General features: G+C 40.9%; 1 protein-coding gene across 2 annotated transcripts in view; it reads left to right on the forward strand.

The window, feature by feature from the left end:
• The window catches only part of LOC127806198 (probable E3 ubiquitin-protein ligase ARI8), a 104146-nt gene that overhangs the window by 16404 nt on the left and 71317 nt on the right, over positions 1 to 16425 (forward strand). The window lies entirely within an intron of this gene.

Below are 16425 nucleotides of genomic sequence, written 5' to 3' on the forward strand. Positions count from 1 at the left end.
GAGGCTACCACCTGCTTCGTCTTTAGCTTCTGGATTGCCTGAATTGTCTAACCTTGTTTCGCTCCTACCAATTGATCCGTAATTGACAGCCTTCCTTACGCCTGGAATCTTAGTTCCATGCTTGCCCAGACCTCTCGCTCAACTTCCAAATCTGAGTTGAGAATCACAAACGAAATCGAGGCAATTGAGAATCGTCGCTTGCGGAATTAACTTCTGAACCGTTTTCGATCGCGCCTTCCTTCCCACCTTGGTCACATGCAGTGACCCAGACGGGTTCCGAGAGTCGCTCGCCTCGCGTTGCTTGCAATTTCGACCCTCATTGATCTGCCAAGGACCATTGGATCTGAATTCGCCTCTGCTCCACTTCCGAAATCGCGTCTTCCTTCTCACCCAATCACCGCCAACTTCACCTTCAAAACTTAAGTCGAATCGGATTACGGAATTGGCCTCTCCTACAATTTGCCAAAAATCGTTGGCACTGAAGCGCCTTGGCTAACTGCTACGCCTTCCTTGATCGAACAATACTTCCTGGATTTCTCAAATCAGAAGCCAATCCTTCGTCGGAATCATTGGACTGAATGCGCTTGAATTCCGTCCACTCTACCTGAACCTCCACCTTCTATAATTGATCGACTCAGTTGTTCGATCAATTCTACCACCACTTCCGGAAATGCCTACTGCCCTCGGTCAGTGCCGTAATCTATCGCCTTCAAATTTCCGAACTCAAATTACAGCCAAGTAATCTATCGCCTTCAAATTTTCGAACTCAAATTAGGGCCAATGAATCGATCAGAATTCACTTGAAATTTGGAATCATCTTGGTTCCGCTCGGATTAAGATCAAACGCTGCATGCGTTATTTCGACTAACAGCATAGGAACGACCTCCTCTTGCTATGATTCAATCGGTCCTGTGTCGACCTTGATCACCTCCGTTGTGGCTTCCCAAGCACTGGAAATCGCCTGGTTTGTCAGAATGTGCTTCCAGTGACCAACTTACAGTGATCGAACTACCGGTTTCGTTGGAATCTCAGTTGAGAATCGTTGGCTCTGATACCAAATGTCATGACCCTAGGGTTTAGCTAGGGTCTAGGAAGGAATTAGGAAGGATTTGGGAGGGAAACGGGGGAGAATTAGAGAGAGATATAGAGCAGAAATCAAGAGAAATGAGAGAGAACAAGGAAGAATGAGAGGGAGAAAATATGGAGGGAAAATATGAATTCACTATATTGTTTCAGCATACATTTCTCTACATGCTATGTCCTATTTATAGGCTGTTCAAGTAATAGAATATTGTAGAACAGCACCCATGTGCACTATAACAGAATGAATAGCATCTCCTAACCAACAATTGTAACTAATGGCAGCATTGCCCCTTTAATTCCTCTTGGGTCATGACAGATATTTCCTATTCTTGTTTTTGTATCTTTGATTTCTTCGTATAGTGTAAGCATATCTTTCTCTTTTGTGTATCTTTCCTATATTACATTCTTCTTCCCTATTAATAGGGAATGTAAGATTGAGTTCATACGATTGAGAGTAATAGAATTTCAGTTCTTCCTACATCTTTCTGATCCAATTTCTACAAAATTAGTGCCCAGTTGTGCAACATCCTATGGCAATCCATTGATCCGTCGGTCTTGCAGCTCTTTCACCCCTTTGAAACCTATGTTGAAGTATGGAAGGGAGCAGAAGAGTGCTATATCAATGATATCCAACGCTTGTATATTGTGGCTTTTGTTAGAATTAGTAGTATAATTATAATTATTATATGTTTGTGTTTTATTTTGTAATTAGGATAAGCCTATAGGTGTTTAATACCCGTTATATCTATTATAAATAACAAGCTAAGAGAGACTAATCTCTTAAGTTTTTCTCTCATAATTATTTTCTTACATGGTATCAGAGCCACCGGTGAGAAAAACCCTAGCTGTCACTGTGTATCTTTTTCCAGCGACTGTCAAACCCTAGCCGTCACCGTCACTGCCCAATACTAGAACCCCACTGTCCGGCCACCATTGGATAACACCGCCACCACCATAGGGTTCGCAGCCACTAGATCGGCCGACAGCAGAAGACTTGCCGCCGCCGGACCACCCACGTGCCGCCGCCACTTGCTGCCTCCATCTCCACGCGTTGGCGTGTACAGCGCGTTCGCCGACTAATCTTCTCCGGTTTCTCCAAATTTGATCTCCGGCGAGTCCTCAAGCCACTTTTGGTGTCGAAACCCTCGCTATGTCTAATTTCAGTGACACCGTTTCTGCCGGTGATATTCCCGCTCCGGCACTTGTTGCCCGTGCTGCCTCTCAATCCTTTACTGTCTCCAATCTTGGGACAACCAATATTACCGTTGTCAAGTTGATAGGGTCAGCCAATTATCTCTCATGGGCAGACTCTGTCAAAATGTGGTTCAAAGGGCAAGGGCAAGCGGATCCATCTTACCACAAAGGCTGAAAGTGTGCCATAAGCGAATCGGGCTAGATGGGAACAAGTTGATGTCTAGTTATGTAGCTTCCTATGGTAGTCTATTGATCCTTCCATCATGCAACTCTTTCGCCCATTTGAAACTTGTGTTGATGTGTGTGGAAGGAAGCTGAAGAGTGTTATACAAACGACATCCAACATTTGTACATTGTGGTTTCTAATATCAAGAATCTCAAGCAGGAGTCATCCATGGAATCTTATTTGGGGCAGGTTTGGGCTCTCATGCAAGAATTTGATGCTCTTCTTCCTCTCATTATGACCCGCACCGAATAGATTGCTCAACAAGAGAAGTTTTTTATGGTTATTGCTCTCTCCGGTCTGAAACCTGAGTTTGACGCCATGAGGCATCTAATCTTGACCATCTCTATTAGCCCTACCATGAAGGACTCTTTCAAAAGGTTATTGAATATGACAAGTGCACATGGTATGCCCTCTTCTTCTCATGTTGTTCCTCCAATTGAATCTTCAGCTCTTGTGTCTCAGGCTTCCACCGTAGGAGGAAATAGAGGATGCAATAATAATCGCTCACGTCCACAGTATACCTTTTGTAAGAAACTGGGTCGTCTTGAGGACAAATGCTGGAAGAAACATGGTCGGCCAACTACTCCACCTACATCATCTACTAGTGCAGCTCATGTATTTTAGAGCGATCCTACTTCTACTCAATCTCCACCAGGTTCGCAATTGGTACCTATGTCTGCAGTTGAGTATGATGCCTTCCTGAAGTTCCAGGCCACCCGGCAGTCTCATCCTAGAATCCCGTTGCTTGTGTTGCTCAAGGCTCATTTGTTAGTCCTTAGATTATAGATTCTGGCACCACTGACCATATGTGGTAATGAATTTCTTTTCTCCTCACTTACCTATTCTGATACCTTGCCTATTGTTACCCTGGCTGATGGTACCAAAACTGCAGTTAAAGGAATCGACCAAATCTCACCCACCACGTCTTCCTCATTAAATTCTATTTTATATGTTCCTGATAGTCCTTTTAATTTGATTTCAGTTAACTAACTCACCAAAACCCTTAATTGTTATGTTATCTTTACTTCTACCTCTGTTCGTGTTCAAGACCAGGGTATGGGGCAGACTATTGGCGTCGGGCATGAGTCACAGGGTCACTATTATCTTGCTATGCCTAGTTCGCCGGTAGCTTGCACCAATGTCGCTTCCCCAGATCTTCTCCAATATCGTCTTGGTCATCCCAGCCTCTCCAAACTGAAGAATTAGTTCCTGGTTTGTCGTCATTGTCCATGCTTAATTGTGAGTCGTGTCAGCGTGGTAAATGCGCTCGTAATTCTTTTTCTCGTAACATTCCTGACTTTGGAAATAATTAATCTATGGGTTTTAAGGTGATTTATTAAGTTATGTGCGGTTTTGAGGAAATTTATGGAAAACGGTAGATATTGACAAGCGTTTTGAGATGAGATTTATGACGTTGAAAGAAATTAAAATGGGAATAGTTTTGGGTACAACTGTGATGCTGCCTAAAAATCGAATGATCGTAAGCGACTTTTAGAAAGTCAACAGAATCCTGAGAGGGCTTCGGTTTTATGTAAAGATCAACCCTGAAGTGGTTTCAGGATGAAACAAAAGTTCTGTGAGGACATTGGGGTAAAAACGTACTTATCGAGTAAACCTTGAGTTATTAATCTTAGAATTTCGGTATTTTAATCCAAATGAAATTTGTATTTGAGGATGCAATTGCAATGTGCAAAGGTTGAAGTGAGAGTAAGAACATAACTTATGGATTTATATGTAATTTTAATTATATAATAAATTATATATGTATAAAATGTATATATATATGTGTGTGTGCGTGTGTAGTGAGGCATATATTATATGGGTGTGCAGATAAGCTCTATAATATGTATATATACGTGTGGCCAAGTCTGTGGGTGCACTTGAGGAGTATTTTATAATATACTATATAATGCATAGATATATATAAAATTTTGTGCGTGTTGGCCAAGCTTCTGAGAAGCTTCATGGCCTAGAATTGTTGCAAATATAATATGTATATGTAAGGAGTGGCGGCTAAGGCAATTGCGACTATAAATAAAATGGAGAGGAGAGATGAAATTGGAGAATCAAGAAGATGGAGGGAGAGCTTAGGCAAAGAGTTGGGAAAAGAAAGAAGCAGAGAGCTTCGCGAGAGAAAGAGAGAGGGAGAGGGGTGGCCGGTGGCGGTCGACCGGCGTTAGCGGCAACGGCGAGCGGTGGGCTGAAGTAGCGGAAGCATCAGCGGCTGGGCACGACCGAAGGTGGCCTGGAATGGCCGAATTTGGCCATGGCAATAGCAGCTTCAAGCTGTTGTGCAACGGCGACCATGGCGGTGATGGCAACAAGGCAGTAGGTGAGCACGACCGTGGGCGACCGTAGGGGCATGCGGCAGTGGTCTAGTGAGGCTGGCGGAGCAGTAGCTGGCGTGTGGTGATTGTGTGCGCAGTGCATTGTGCGTGCGTGAAGCATGGAGGAAGAAGAAGAAGGAAGAAAAGAAAGAAAATAGAAAAAGAAAAGAAAAAGGAAAAAAGGAAAAAGAAAATGAAAGAAAAGAAAAAAAAGAAAAAAGAAAAAGAAAAGAAAATAGGAAAAAATGGAGAAAAATAGGGAAAAGCTTCTGAAAAATTTTAGGAAATTCTGGGAATTAATTTGGGGCTAGAAGAGCATGTGGAAGCTAGGAAATTATCTGGGCATGCATTTCGAGGTAAGGGCTTAATATGCTTTGTGTGTAAATTATTTATGTTATGGTTTGCATAAGATGTTGAGGAAGTGTCTAGGTATGGGGCGGTGGGTTTCTAACCGTGAAAGTCTTAGGACAAGGTCTTAAAGGGAACCACTAGGTGCCACCTAGAGCCTAAGATAGGTGCGGTGGATAGGTTTGCATGCACGTTGCACTTTATTTTTATCTATGATGTCATGCTCATTAATTTACTGCATTGCATGTTGCCTTTACTAAGTCTCCGAACTCACCCCTTTACCCCCACTAACCCAACAGGTGGTTCGGGGTCTAAGAAAGGGAAAACGGTGTTGGTGGAAGAGTGGCCGGTTAATAGTGAGAATGTGAATCGTGTTTCTATATTGTTTATGTAATATATATGTGCTCTATATTTGACTACAGGAGTCAGCTTCGGTTTAAATGAAATTTGATTAAGATCAAGTTAAGGCTTCCGCTATGAGTAACTCAGAGAGTGTGTTTGAACCGATCGGTTGCAGTCGGGATATAAAACCTGTTTAAATATGCTTGACTGTTGAAGTATTTTATTGAGCATATTGGTACTTATTTTTATTTACGAAAATTGGATGTATATTTTAAAGGCCTAATCGAGCACGAGAATCGGGTAACTTTTCGTTGTCTACGTATTTCAAACTCGAGTTCTTGACAAGTTAAAGGCGGCGAACTCTGGACCCCACCTAGGGCGCCCATATTATTTTAATACTTTATGTTGGTAGGGCATAATCATCCTTCGAGATAGGCCGGGGTTGTAACCGTGGGTTACGGTGACACCCGGTAGTGGGGGCCGGGGCATCACACTCGTTGAGTCCATAATAGGGCTAATGCTCCATTTTCTCTTGTACACTCTGATGTATGGGGGTCGGGGTGTTACTTGGTCTTTCGTTACTTTCATTGATGACTTTTCTTGTTGCACTTGGTTGTTTCTTATGAAGAGTTAGTTCGAGTTGTTTTCTATCTTTCAAACATTTACTGCTGAAATAAAAACACAGTTTGGAGTTTCTATACGTGCCTTACGTAGTGATAATGCCCCTGAGTATTTTTCTTCTCAATTTACTACCTTTATGACTGCTAATGGCATCCTACATTAATCCTTTTATCCTTACACACCTCAACAAAATGGTGTTGCTGAGCGTAATAATCGCTATCTTATTGAGACTGCTCGGACGCTCCTTTTACATGCCAATCTTCCTAGCAAATTTTGGGGAGATGTTGTTCTAACTGCATGTTATCTAATCAATCGCATACCATCTTCAGCATTACAAGACCAAATCCCTCATTCCCTTTTGTTCTCTACACAAGCGCTTTATTCTGTTCCTTTTCGTGTTTTTGGCTGTATCTGTTATGTGCATTCTTTTTCACTTGGACAGGATAAACTTGCTGCAAAATCTCTCAAGTGTATTTTCCTCGGCTATTCCCAGTTACAGAAAGGCTATAAGTGTTACTCTCCTAAGCTGAACTGCTATCTTTTGTCTGCTGATGTCACATTCTTTGAACAACAGTCTTTCTTTTCGATTGCTCAGCTTGATTCACAGAGTCTTCACTAGGTTTTGCCCATTCCTCCTTCTTTTCTTCCGCTGTTCTCATCAAGTCTGTCTGTCTCCTCTGTGGCGCCCATCGTGGTGCCTAGCCTACCATTTTCCGATTCACCTTCCACGGCTCCTTCACTTCTTACATATCACCATTGTCCTCATCTCGCTATCGGCGCCAGTATTCCTCCAACCCAGGACTCTCTTGACTCACTCTCTCCGTCTGTGGTCCCTCTTACCCTAAATCCTGAGCCCGACAATCTCCCTGTTGCTCTTCACAAAGGTACACGATCTACTCGTAATCCCCATCTTATTTATAACTTTTTATGATATGATCGTTTGTTCCCTTCTTATAGTGCCTTTGTTTCGAGTCTTTCTTCTGTTTCTATTCCTAAAACCATAGGTGAAGCTCTGTCCCATCCTGGTTGACGCCAGGCTATGTTAGATGAGATTGATGCCTTACATTCGAATGGTACTTGGGATTTGGTGCTATTACTACCAGGAAAGACTCCCGTTGGTTGCCAATGGGTATTCACTCCCAAAGTGGGTCCTGATGGCTAGGTGGAATGTCTTAAGGCCTGCTTGGTTGCCAAAGGCTTTACACAGATCTATGGGTTGGATTATAGTGATATATTCTCTCTTGTTGCAAAAATAGCCTCTATTTGTCTCTTTCTCTCTCTGGCTACTATGCGTCATTGGCTAGTCTATTAGTTTGATATTAAAAATGCCTTTCTTCATTGTGATTTGTAGGAAGAGGTCTATATGGAGCAACCACCTAGTTTTGTGGCTCAGGGGGAGTCAAATGTAGTCTGCAAACTCAAGAAGTTTCTCTATGGTTTGAAACAATCTCCACGGGCGTGGTTTGGCAGGTTCAGTACTGTGGTTCAAGCTTTTGGTCTCACTCGAAGTGAAGCTGATCATTCGGTTTTCTATCGCCATTCTTCTTCCTTATGTATCTACCTTGTTGTTTATGTAGATGGTATTGTTATCACAGAGAGTGATCAGGTTGGAATACAGAAGCTGGAGAAATATCTACATCAGCACTTTTAGACCAAAGACCTAGGTCGATTTCTGTATTTCTTGGGTATTGAAGTTGCTCAGTCAGGAGGTGGTATCTCAATTTCTCAGAGGAAGTATGCCCTTGACATTCTAGAAGAAATTGGTATGGTGAACTGCAAACCAGTTGACACCCCAATGGATCCGAATGTTCGACTTGTGCTGGGATAGGGGGAGCTTTATTCAGACCCTGGTAGGTATAGGATACTGGTAGGCAAGTTGAACTATCTCACAATCACTCGTCCCGACATTACTTTTGCTGTGAGTGTAGTTAGTCAATTTCTCAGTTCTCCATGTGATTCTCATTGGGATGCTGTTATACGGATTCTGAGATAAATCAAAAAAGCGCCAGGTAAAGGGTATTCTATGAGGATAAGGGACACAAAGATATTTGTTGTTATGCAGATGCAGATTGGACAGGATCTCCTTCTGATCGTTGATCAACCTCTGGGTATTGTGTTCTTGTGGGAGGAAATATGGTTTCTTGGAAAAGTAAGAAACAAAATGTAGTAGCTAGATCTAGTGCAGAGATGAGGTAAGTAGGAACCCCAGCTTTTTTAGGAGCAGCTGTAACTTCTGCTTTTGCAGACAAAGCGGTAACCTCTACTTTTAAGAACAAAGTAGCACAAATACATACCTTTTACGAGCTAAGGTAGAACCTTTACAAACACTTGTTGAAAGATGTGATAAAAGTTAAGCTCACAACAAGAATTACCCTCAAAAAATAAGAAATACAGTACATGAGAGAATAGACAAGAGAAGTGAAAAGAATATTAATGGTAAAACGCTCCACTCTCTTATTCTTAATTTCTGGTTCAAGAAGATTTTCTTGAGGCTCGACTAGATAATGGCTTGAAGTGAAGGAAAATGACCATGGAAGACTATCACTCAAGCAATGAACTTTAGCTTGAAAATGCATGTAGCTTGGTTGTGTCTAGGTTTAGGTTAGCTCATCATTACTTTATAATCATTGGACAACAGCTTGTTGATCTCATGCAACACTAGGCCTCTTATAGAAGTTTTGAGACTTGAATTTAGCATCTGTTATCTGCATATACTCTAAGCTTCTTTTGATTTGACTGATAACAGACAAATTAGTCAATAAAAATATGCATGATGATAAAGCATTTTGCACATATACATAAGCATATTTATCATTTTGTTATAAGAGAACATAATTAGACTTCTTAAAATAATGAAATAAAACTCAAACAGTCGAAACAATCCTCTCTGACATCTTTGAGTAACGGCTATAAAATTTAAAAGCTGACAGAAAATGCTCGAGTATATTTTAGCATTACTTGACTAATGTTGATCTTTACTCGACTATATGAATTATGTATTCGAGTATATGTTAAGCTTACTCAAGTATGACCAATTCAATACTAGATTAATTTTTAAGCCCCATAAAGTTGCATTTTCTACTTGATTACTTAACTAAGTTTACTCGATTAATTTTGATCCTTACTCGAGTACAAAGAATTGTTACTCGATTAAATTTAAGTCCAAAGACTTAGCTAGATTTCAGCTCATCCTTACTCAATTATCTAAGATATCCACTTGAGTATAAAATAACATTACTCGATTAACAAAAGAACTTCACTTGAGTAAAACACTGCCCAGATTTTTGAACCTAAGTTACTTGATTACTTAAACAGATGCACTTGAGTATTTGCCATGATTACTCGATTGCTGAATTGAGACGACCTTCCCTCGAGGTCCCCAACACTCAAGGAATCCGAGAGAAAGCGCCAAAAAATGAAGAAACACCAACAATGCTCTAAACATAGTCGTGCCCATTCCTGTATACACATATATAATTCTTTTCTGTTTACCACAAGGCAAAAACCCAAATTGCAAGTTATACAGATACTTAATACATCAACAGGACACATGCATTCATTACCCTCAAAGGGAGTACTTTTACATTAGTTTTAATACTACCAAAATTACAATAGTTACATTGATTCCCCCAACTCCCAAAACGCACCCCAAGACCTTTTTGGCTAGGATAGTCCCATACACGTATCTACACCATGGACTCTAGGCACCACTGGACTCTCCCTCGGCCTTAGTCTTCCCTTTACTTGGAATGATGAAAGAAACAAGAATGAGCCACAAGACCCAGCAAGTATAATGGTAAAAGAAAGACAAGGGAGTTAATTAGGAATCAAGGCAAGAAGTGGGATTCAATTATGTAAATGATTAACCCATTTACTCTCATTAAACACACCCACATTTTGCTTCATCATATAATGCAATAGAAGAAATATGCATAGGTATACACATTTGGCCTACGGCCCACGTAAACAACACTGGCCCAAATGGCCTAAATAATACATATCGGCATGTGACTGTGTACCTGCAACCAAAGAAAGTTAACTCCGGTCCCATGGTCCCCTCACTCCTTGGTCATCACCAGGCGAGCATATGGAGTCGTAGCTCCCCACGGTCATGCCCTTGTGCCTGTTGAGCTTGGTGGGTGCAACCTCGTGGATCAAGTCTGCTGCGCACAATAGTTCTAATGTGATGCTTATGCAAGTGCAACATATAAATGCCCACATACGTATGATCAAATGCTCATAAATATCTTGTGCACATGCTCACACATGATCAAATATTAAACACATTTCCATGCCCGTGGATGCACATGTAACAGTATGGTCCAAATACACTTTAAGTTGGATAAATACATCCATTATATGAAACTAAAATTTCCGCCACATGTAAATGAAATTTCCATAACCATTGACAACCAACACCTTACAGAGTTATTTAAAGTCAGACAGACCCGGTCGACAGGTAGGGAAGGATGGTGGACCGGTTATATGAATTAAAGTAGGGCAGATTACCCAAGCAGAGAAATTCCAGATTTTTGGGCAAAGATTAACAGGATGCTACGGGTTCAAATTGAAACCAAATGATTCAATCCATATATCTAAACGAAGCCTATGAAGTCTAGTTTACAACACAACAAACGGATCTAGAATAAGATATTACCACAGAAAGTTATGCCCCAAAAACTGGAGCATGGTCAGATCACTCGGGAACAGTAAAACGCAACAGTGTAGCAGAAATTCACAAGATGATTACAAGCTCAAAACATAGCCAAATGACCTCAATAATATGTCAAAATGAAGCTTAGGAAGTCTAGTTTCGGATACAAAAAGAAGATCTCAAATCAGATATAACTACAAAAAGTTATAGGCCCAAGAACACAGCAGAGACAGTAAATCCGAAAATTAAGAGTTCAATGAACAGAATTTAAAAATGGATGGAACAAGCTTCATGAAATTGAAGGAACAAGATCAAAATCCAAAAAAAATCAGAATTCCAAAAGCAGAAATTTGGAAAGGAAATGAACAAATTTGCCGAAACAGAAAAGAGATGGAAGAACTTGCCTTAAAAATGATCTTCCCCTTGAGTCTTGCTAGAAAGAATTAACTAAGATACTTGAAGAGGCTTGAGAGGCTATGGAAGCAATCTCATAGCAGAAAGAATGGGAGACTCTCGGCTGCCACCTTCCTTTTCAATTTCCAAATTTCCCATTTTATTGCACACTTTAACACAAATTAATCCCATCCACACAATTAATTTGCTTTAATATTTTATTTCTATTTAATAAGTTGGGTTTATCACTAACCCACACACACAAACACACAAATATCCCTCCAAGATTCCAGCTGTAAACCACTTCTTTTGGCCTCAAATTTCAGCCCATGCTTCTAGATTTTCTTCCTCCCTTTGTTGATTTAAGCTTCCGCTTTGATTTTAATAAATCACATAACAAAACATCTACAGATTGACCTCTACACCCATGTCAGCCATCTAATTCCCACCTCCCATTTCAAATTTTGACTCTTCAATTTGAATTTTCAACTTTAACCTCTTGACTTTCTTTGATTATTCAACCATCCACTCACACCCTTGCCTTGACTATTTCCTTACACTTCTTTTGTTTTGACCCTTAAGGCATAACCTACAACAACACATTTAATCTCTTAAAATTTAGCACTCAGGTAGAACAAAATTCAACACTCTTAAAAATATACTAAAACCTGATAACGGGTCGTTACAGAATTACCTTACTTGGTTAATTTGAAGGTGACTAAAAGTTGCATAACATACTCGAGTATAGGGATTTAGTTAGTCGATTGTATCACATCTTTACTTGATTATATATATATATATATATGTAATTGAAAATGAATTGAGTATTACTTGATTACTCTCAAAGCTTACTCGATTGATTTTCACAAACGGTTTTCACATGCCTACTCAATTTTCACTAAAGGCTTACTTGATTGGCTCTCACATGCTTGATAAACTACTCGATTATTTTCAATAGATACTCGATTATTTTGAACATTATACTTGATTAAAAGATTATCAAACTTAAGAATATCTTAAAAGGTTTTGGGTATCATGTGTTCTAAAAGCCGGCCTACGCATCGTTGAGGCATTAGGCAGCCCCTGGTCGCCACAAATATAGGAAAATCGACACCCTAGGTGCTGGGCTCAATCAATCGGGTCCAATCGATGCCTAGGTAGTGCCTAGCAACTTGGGTCACCTAATTTTCAAAGACTTAAAAAATTCCCTTGGCCTCGATTTCTTTCTTGGCCCCGATTTGTGTTTTGGATTTGTGTTCGGTATTTTCCCTTGGCCCCAATTTCTCTCTCTTGTCCCCGGTGCTGCCGCCACCAATCGTCTCTTCGATTTCTCTCTCGCGGCGACAGGTTTCTGTAGCCGGTTGGGTGGGGGCAATGGCGGTGCGATTGGTGTTGGCCAGGAGGGGGGCAGTGGTGCGATCGGCGAAGGCGGGTTTGAGAGAGAGAGAGAAAAGGTTGAAAATGGGGGCATCCGAGTACCGGGGGGGGGGGGGGGGAGAGAAAATCGTATTCAGAAAAAAAAATGGAAAAAAATAAAAAATAAAATAAAATTTTCGGTAAACCCTTCTCTAAGCCATTCTCTACAAGTAGCATACTCTTATGTGTTCTAATCCATTCTATACAGTTATCCCATTCATTATTTTCTAGGCCCCTGCTTAGGCGCTAGGCCCCAAGTTGGTGCTCAACTAGCGCCTAGTGCGTTTTAGAATACTGATCATCAATGAACCAAATCATCAATGAACCAAATTTACTAAAAAATATTTGCTTATTCAAATTTACTAAAAATATTTTCTCATTAAATCAAAACACAAATTTCTCAACAAACCTTTTGAAAGAATCCTTTATTGTAGGATTAGTGGAGCTAGTCAGGATTTGATGTTTAATGACGTCAAATTAAGGTTTCAATCCAAAGAGAGCAATAACCATGAAAAACTTCTCTCTGTGCAGTCCGTTCAGCGCGGATTGTAGTAAGAGGGAGAAGAGCATCAAATTCCTGCATGAGTGCTCAAACCTGCCCCAGATAAGATTTCATGGAGGTCTCTTGCTTGAGGTTCTTGATATTGGAAGCCACGGTATACAAGCGTTGGATATCATTGGCATAACACTCGTCAGCTTCTTTCCATATTTCAGCATAAGTTTCAAAGGGGCGAAAGAGCTGCAAGACTGACAGATCAATGGATTGCTATAGGATACTGCACAACTGGGCATCGACTTGTTCCCATTTAGCTTGGTTGGCTGTCGGCACACTTTCAACCTTTGTGGTAAGATGATCGGCTTGGCCTTGTCCTTTGAATCACATTTTGACAGAGGCTGCCCATGGGAGATAGTTGGCAGACCCAATCAATTTGATAGTGGTGATGTTGGGTGTCCCAAGGTTAGAGACGACAAAGGTTTGAGAGGTAGATAAGGCTTCAGGTGCTAAAACAGGAGCACTAGGGGCTGAGATGGTGTCACGAGGTTAGACATGGTATGATCTAGGGGTGCCGGAGGTCCGATCTAGGGTGGTCGGAGGTAGGACGATGACAAACGCGCCTACATGCGTTGAAGCGTGGAGGTGGAAGCATATTGTGTGCGATGGCGCGTGCCTTCACCGGTAGCAGCACGACACTAGGGGTAGGTCAATCGAAGGTGTTGAAGGGTGATGTGTGTGGTTGGTTTTGTGGAAAAGGCATCGGAAAAAGTGCCCACAGGCTAGGTCAACTGCTGGTAGAAGGAGAGAAACAATAGAGTTTGAGTGTTGTTGGAGATAGAGACACAACGAGAGACTTTAGGGTTTTCTCAACACAGCTTTGATACCATGTGAGAGTGAGTGGGAGAGAAAACTTAAGAGATTAGCCTCTCAATTCTATTATTTATAAGCTAATTACAATGAATGAGGCCTAAAAATATGGAGACTAATTGAGACTAATTACCCTAATTATCTGCTAATTACCTATTGACTATGTACTCATTCTACACATTCCTAAATACATGGGGGGAAATACATCATAATAAATCTAAGGGCCTATTTGATTGGCCATATTTTCCATGGAAAATAGTCATTTTCCATGTAAATTCTAGTTTTGGTGTTGCTTGATTAGCCATATTTTCTAGGTAATTCCAATTCTCATTTTTGCTCACGTGATGCCCAATTCCCACTTTTGCTGGAAAATCAATTCTTAGAGGGGGCTTGGAAAAGAAATTCTAGGGAAGAAGAAGAAGAAGAAAAAGAAGAAGAAAAAGAAGAAGAAAAGTGGAAGCACGAAGGAGAAGCCACGGCTAGTGAAGATCGGTCATCGGCAGTTGCAGCAGCCATCGACGATGGGCAACGAAGATGGCCGCTGCAACTGGCGATGGGGGGAGGCAAGGAGAAGAACTGGGTTAGAGAGAGAGAGAGATGGGTAGCTTACCACAAAGGCTTTGAAAATGAGTTGGTCCTTCCATGGTGGCACCTCCTTGGAGTCGAAAATCCAGTCGATGGATGCCTCATTGACCTTATCTCCTTCCTCTGGCACCTTCTTATTCTCTAGGTCTTGATGAGAGAAGGTAGCGATGGTGGCGATGGGAGAAAGCAAGGCAGCACGGTCTCGTGCTGCTGGATCTCTCCATTCTCCAGCGATGGAGAATGGTAGGGTGAAGAACTGGGTTTGGGAGGGGGGGGGGGGAGAGAGAGAGAGAGATAGGAGAAGGCAGGGAGAAGACGGGGGTGGGTTTGGGGAGGAAATTGCATAGAAAATAAAATTCAATCAAACACTTCTAATTGATAATTTTCATGTAAATAAGTTATAGGCAATTGAATTTCCTAGAACTTATTTTTTTTCTATGTAAGTTCCATGCTTGCAATCAAACAGGCCCTAACGGTATCCTTACTAAACAGTCTTGAACAACTCATCCTATTCATCCTTACAAACCTTCCAAACCATTCCATTTGATTCACAATGACATTTGGGACTGGCAAGAACACCTAGCTTAACAAGCACTCATTGGTTTATCACCTTCATAGATGATCATACAAGGGCTTGTTGGGTATTCCTCATGAAAGAGAAATCTAAAGCTAGTGCAGTTTTCAAAAAATTCCACAAAATGGTTCTCAATGTGTTTCAATTCTCAATCCATGTTCTTCATTTAGGTAATGGCTGAGAGTATTTCTCAAATGAATTTAACCATCTAGCCAAACAAGGAATAGTTCACCAAAGTTCTTGTCCTTAGACCCCTCAACAAAATGGGGTGGCAGAACAAAAAAATTGCCGCCTTTTTGAAAGTGCTTTCCCCATGATGTTCACTAGTTCTGTTTCAAACTCGTATTAGGGGGAAGCAATACTCATAGCCTCCTACCTCATTAATCGCCTTTCTTCCAAGGTTCTTGCATTTCCAACTCCTTTGAGTACCTTACTTGATTGTTTCCCTCACACTAGGATCCTTAATTTTCTTCCACAAAAAATCTTTGGTTATACTATTTTCCTCCATAATCATTATCTTACCCACACCAAACTTGAGCCTAAAGCCATCAAATGTGTGTTTGTTAGTTATTCCCCCACCCAACAAGGATACAAGTGTTATTGTCCTTTCTCTCATAAATTCCTTGTTTCATGTGATGTCTCATTCCTTGAACATCAACCTTTCTATCCCAATATCTCTCTTCAAGGGGAGACATCTATCGAAGAGAAGCATTGAAATTCCACTACCTTTCTTCCCATATCACTTCCTACTCCTTATTTCCCATGGCAAGTCGAGCTTGGAATTGAAACAGCCACCATCCCTGCCCAAACCCATGTGACCAATCAAGGGAGAGAATAGGTTCTTGAAAAACCAATCTTGGTTTACTTAGAGGCCTCGTGATTCTCAACAAGGTCAATTGTCGAATCTAGAGCCAAGTCCATTAAATGACATTATGGAGATTAATGATTTGGACATACCAATAGCTCTTCGAACAGGGGTGAGATCATGTGCTAAGTATCCTATTTCTAATCACTTGATATATTCGAAATTGTCTTATCAGTTTAGGGCATTCACTGCTAGCATTGATGAGATTAAGGTTCCTAGGGACATATATTGTGCTCTACAAGACTCAAGGTGGAAGACAACAGTTATGGAAGAAATGCAAGCATTGGTAGAAAACAACACATGGGACATTGTCGAGTTACCTAAGAGTAAGAAGGTAGTTGAAAGCAATCAGGCATTCACAGTTAAATATAAGTCAGATGGAAGCATTGAATGATACAAGGCTAGACTACGAGCCCAATGCTTCACATAGATTT

The sequence above is a fragment of the Diospyros lotus genome, chromosome 7 (assembly GCF_014633365.1).
Source record: "Diospyros lotus cultivar Yz01 chromosome 7, ASM1463336v1, whole genome shotgun sequence".
Classification (NCBI taxonomy): domain Eukaryota; kingdom Viridiplantae; phylum Streptophyta; class Magnoliopsida; order Ericales; family Ebenaceae; genus Diospyros; species Diospyros lotus.